This window comes from Panulirus ornatus, chromosome 33 (assembly GCF_036320965.1).
Source record: "Panulirus ornatus isolate Po-2019 chromosome 33, ASM3632096v1, whole genome shotgun sequence".
Lineage (NCBI taxonomy): Eukaryota > Metazoa > Arthropoda > Malacostraca > Decapoda > Palinuridae > Panulirus > Panulirus ornatus.
The window spans coordinates 17,111,889-17,117,532 of NC_092256.1; the positions used below are offsets into that span (position 1 = coordinate 17,111,889).

The window sequence follows — 5,644 nt, forward strand, 5'->3', positions numbered from 1 at the left end:
TGTGTAAATCTGAAATGTTGGGTTATTGTTTGAGCATCAAGAGCCAGAAAGACCTACTAGATGGTTAGGTTCAAGGCTGACTACTTCAAGCAGTAACCAAGGTTTTGCCTCTTTAGATAGTTGGCCAGATATATGTGAAACTCAGGCATGTAAACTCAAGTATTTTGTTGGGTGTTTAATATCATATCCCTTCTTAATGGGTGTTTGATAGATGCAATGAAAATATTTTGTAGTTTGTATATTATGTCAGTGGTCAAGTATTTTTTAAAATACATTATATTATGTATAACAATGAGCTCCCAATCAATGTAGTTTAGTGTTTGTCAAAAGAAATCTCATGTTAGGACTTTTGAATACTCATATGATATACATTTTACTTTTTGCATTATTCCTATTGGTAAGTTTAGATATATTTTCCTGTATTCACTGACAGTTCTGAGCTATTTTAGATTTGTATTACTTATGGTGTTAATTGTCCTTACCACTATAGTGTGGACAAAACCCTAATTAGATACTTGGGTATACTTGCCATCAAGACATGTGTTGTTGCTCAAGCGTGTGAGACACAACGGTGCCTACCTGTACCCCAGCCCCAGGGATGTTTGTGGACTGACTCTACTGGTTGGCCTTACAGCCATGTCTAACACTACTTCTAGTTTGTAAAATAAAAAGATATATGAAGTGTATGTCTATCTGGGTCTTATTGGATGCTAAATGAATCTGAAGTTTCTTGCATGTAGTGCTGAATAGGTGGACATAGATAGTTTGTTACTCATTTTGTTTTTGAATATTTAGCACAGTTCTTGTTGTGCTGATTATAGTAGCTTCTTGCTTTGTCTGGAATTTTAGTTTATGTTGATACTTTACACATTTTTATTTCAACATTTATATTTCCTTCTTTACATTACACCTTTTCAGTTTACACATGTGTCTTATGTAGATTTAGTCTTGTCTTATTTAATGAAGAAATATAGTGTCAATACGTAGTTGTTGCAAAGGTAATGGAGTTATAAAGATATTGTTTTTCTTTAATTGACTGAACAGTTTGCTTGTAGGAAACTTCATTCATATATCATTCTTCTTTTGTACAGATTTGGATATGAATGGTCCTTGACTATCATGAATGTAACTAGAGTTGCACAAAGCACACTGATATTTGCACAGTCTGGTCACCACTCTCATTTCTTATAAGAGAGTGTGTTCCAGTTGCCTCTTCAGAGTCGCCACTTATGAGTTTACAACTCACAGGTCAGCCACCAACATAGAAGATTCTTCATGATAAATGCCTGTGATCAAATGTATGTTCATATCTTTTATCATAATATTAGAACCTTAAACTGATATATTCTTTCTTTTCCAAAATTCAGTCAGTGAAACTCTTATGTAGTCTGAAAGGGTTATCTAATGCTACATGTTTTTCTTGCATATTGATGATATGTACTGTTCTTGTCAACTTTAAAAGTTTTTACTCTCATTTCTGCATTTATTTAGAATATCTATGGGACATCATTCAGCATGGTTTTCCATCAGCTCAAGAAATGTTTCTGTGTCAGAAGCTGTTAGAAATACACGAGTGTATAATATCAGATTCCCTTCCCATGAATATAATGGCATGTTTTCATTTGGACAAAATGTGCTCAGAAGAAAGTTTGCAACACTATATTGTATAATTTCAAGAGATCAGTGATACGTTACAAAAATATATCAAAACAAATTCGACAAAAGTTTTTCAAATCTGTAGCTGATGATTTAAGAAGCATTATGGTACAGTTGTAAAACTTTGCTTTACAACATTAAGACTCAGTTTGACCCTAAGACCAGTTAGTTTTAAAATGGTGTTCACTGTTAAGGTACTCTTACGGGTTGGTTTCTCTCATTCTAAGATACTAGACCACAACAACATTTTGTCAGCTGGCTGGGATGATGTCTCTTGGTCTTCCAGTTATTCAAATGTCTGATGATTTTGATAACACAGAGAGGTGTTACTAAATGGGTTATTGAAATCTAAATAGAAGACAAGCCAATATTCACTTGAGTGAATTGAGATATGTCTATTATTTAAGTTTGCCATATCAAATGGTGCAAAATTTCAAATTCTATTAGAGATTTTGTGTCAGTGTGCTGAGTTTAGTTGCACCCTTTTTGGAAAGAAAGGTGGTTTACTAACTAAAGGCCAGAGGTAGTATGATAATGAAATTTATGTTCACCTTATACTTCCATTGTGTCACAAGTCCAGAAGAGTGTTAAAGGTGTGTCAGCTTTTAGAATTTTGATACTAGCTTCTTTAGATGTGGACTTTTATGAAATTTAGTTGCTTGTTGGATTGATTTTTTAAAGGTAATGTTTCTCTAACTGTTTCTGTTTGGAAAAAAATTACATCCTCTGAAAAACCCATATATGTAGCTGTTTTGTGAATCTCTTATGTGATCCTTTTCTGTACAAAAGGTCTCAGTTTGATACTTCAGTTTAAGAAATTACTTCTTATAAGCAGATACTTCAGTTGAAAAGAAAATTCTAATTGTTTTACCATGCTGTGATGAGTCAATACTTGCAGTAGCTTATATTTGAAAAGATCACCAAATTCCTTTTTTGTATGTGGCACTAAAGGAATTTGCTTTTTGCATCATGAAGATTGCATTCTTCTAATTTCCTCTTTTCATCCTTTTTCTAGCCATCCATTTATCCCTTAATGCTCAGTAGACATGTTATGAATATGCTAGAAGTATGTATGTTATTACTCAACTTTTTCCAGTTTTGACTGTTTTGTGAGAGCGTGATACCAAGTTAGTGATTTCACTGAGCTTTTTCTTTTTTTTCAACAGAGTAGTGTGCTGGATCTTGTAACTAACCACTTAGGGACTGAACTGTGTTTATAAAGAAATTTTTAGATAATCCAAAAAGGTAGTAATTAAGAGGTGAAATAAAGTTTACTGTTTGCTTTGTATGATTTAGGACTGAAAAGATAATTCTTATATTTCATGAAAAGTTTTTAGTCATATGTATACTTCACTGTCTTTCCCCTATGGTGACTAAAGGCCTGTTAGGTAGAGTGACTTTTACAGAATGCTAACAGAGTAAAAACTGGATTCAGGTGATCTGCTTTTTCTAGTTAAGTGTTTTTCATTCATCTCATGTGATCATTAAATAAAATCGTACCTTCGGTATCTTTTATAAGTTTAAGTGGCTTCATTTTTCATGTACTATACTGTATACACATTAAATATTTTTGTGTTTAGATCTGATGCTTTCTTTCTGAAATAGTTACTGTTGTTTGTGATTAAAGGACTCAATTCAACGAAATAGTGACATTTTTGATAGAAAATATTTCATAATAAATTTTTGCTCAAAAGAATTTTTTTCTCCAGTGATTCAGAACATTTTCTTAGATTAAACAAAATGCTGTTCAAAATATATAGGAACATCTTTCAGGGTCATACTTTCTTATTGGACTGTAGGTGTAAGCTTTTGATATTACATACTGTAGTTTAGTAGTTTTATAGAGAATGAATATACTCAAAAGCTTTTTGTCAGCAGTCCTTAAGTAAATAGCTGACTTATGGAAGGTCTTATTCTGTAGGCTTCATCTGATATTCTTTGTTATATGCTTTGTGTGCCATGTTATTATTCTTGGCTTCCCATTAAAACACTTGTAATTATGCTGTACAGTATTAATTATTAGTTTATGTACATGTTTGAGGTTTGTACATGTGTTCAGAGTTATGTACATGTGTTATATTCTTCATGGTTATATAGGAAAGGATTCTGGTAAATATATGACCTGAAAATATGTAAATATGGATGAATTTTTAGCATATTTAGGACAGAATGCAGAAATAACACTTGAGGTTTAGTGATAATTCAATATGCTCTGACTCATTAAGCAGACTTGGTAGTTTCACCTTTCAGTGATATGAGGCAGGCAGCAGTTATGCAGAGTAAGACCTATATATTTACCAAACTTTATGTAGGATTTGAAAATTCTGACCTTAGTATTCATTGTTTAAGTGTTTTAATGAAGCAGCTTTTATAGTCTCAAGTACTTGCCCATTTTTTGCACAAGAACTGTCTTACATAATGTGTCTTTTGAGTCTGGTTGAATGAAAAGTCAGAAATGCTTAAACAGTTTTATGCTTCTTAAACCAGTCACATATTTATAGTTTAGAATAAAATCTACAGCTATTTATCTAAAGCAGTTTATAAAATGTCTATGACATGATCTTGGCAGTAGAATGTAACCATTTTGATTTTGTGATATAATTTAGTTCCATTTGTTTTCATTCTAATTCTGTGTTTCACATGAAATTTAGCTGTTAATTCAAATCCTTCATCTGAATTGTATTTTTATACAAAATACATGTCCATTGGGTAGTTTTCTACCCATCATATCACAGCATGTTCATATGAATTATTTATATGCACAGTGTTGATTTACTGTCTTCAAAAGTTTGCTTTTATAAAACTTAGTCAGAATATTTAGATAATGAAGTTGAAATGTTAAATATTTTCCTTCTGCTGTCATGCAGTTGATGTGAGCTGTGCTGTGAAGAGTACTTTGTGAAGGAACAAACCAGGTGAGAACTGTAAGAATGCAGAGTGCTACTTTGGTTTTAGCAACATCTTTGACCAACCTGGCTCAACAGGCATCCTGCTGCAGTAGAGATGATCCACTTGTGTATGAATGAATGATTTTAATACAAATGTTTAGCAGATGTGAAGTCTTATTGCCTCCATTAGTTATAAGGAATTAAGATACATGGGAACATATTGAAAGGAATCTTTTACTTCAGTGAACAAAGATATCAGTCTACACTTCTTCATAATGAAATATATTGTCTTTTGTATCCCTTAAAACTGAAATTATGCTGTCTTACCATCAAAAGTCAGCACTGTATGGTAACCCCCCAACTTCAAGCCAGTCTTCTTCAGTGGAAGATTTCCTTGTTTATTCTTGAGTTTACCTTAGAAAGTTTCTTGTTCAGGGTTGAATAGATTTTGTGTCCTGTTTATTGGAACATTATAACAAAGAGGTATTGTAAATGAAATAATAACAAAAGTTACGATGTAAAGCTGATCTTCAAATATTGGCTAAGATCTCTAACAATGAGCTCTCAAGATAAGCAGACAATTGTAATTTTTCCTTCACATGATATCATTAACATGCATGCTGGTGCAAGGCATGAACTCTTGAATATAAACTTAGATTGGTGCCTAGTGCATCAGCAAGCAAACAGAATATTGGTGTCTAACATCAGGAAGGAAACAGATAGATTTCTTTTTGACTGTAGTAGGATAGCATGTATGTTGATTTTATAAACCAGTTATTACACAGTTTCAGTTTTTCCACATTGATTTTGTCTCTGTAAATGAGAATTAGTTGACACTTTGTAAATATCATGCATCTTTTCGGATGTGAATCTCATTATACTGACGTTGGTGTTTGTTGTTTTCAAGATGAATTCTCCAATAATTTTTTCTGTCCTTGATGAATGTCTCACCTGCCTTCCTCCTTTACTGAACCTCATACATACATTCCTCTACTGAACCTTTATCTCTCTACAGTTTTCTTCCCTCATCTTCCTCCCATATTGAACTCTTCCTTCTCCCTACCTTCCACACCTCTATCGTAATTAGCTCCCCACACTTG

At 32.8% G+C, this 5,644-nt stretch overlaps 1 protein-coding gene across 14 annotated transcripts in view; it reads left to right on the forward strand.

Moving 5' to 3' along the window:
- The window catches only part of Eip63E (cyclin dependent kinase Eip63E), a 523,995-nt gene extending 519,286 nt beyond the window's left edge, over nt 1-4,709 (forward strand). For all 14 annotated transcript variants that reach the window (XM_071681680.1, XM_071681686.1, XM_071681682.1 and 11 more), the window contains one exon: nt 1-4,709. This exon is cut by the window's left edge and continues 3,798 nt beyond it. The gene's annotated coding sequence lies outside the window, so the exon portion shown is untranslated.
- The last annotated feature ends 935 nt before the right edge of the window (nt 4,710-5,644 follow it).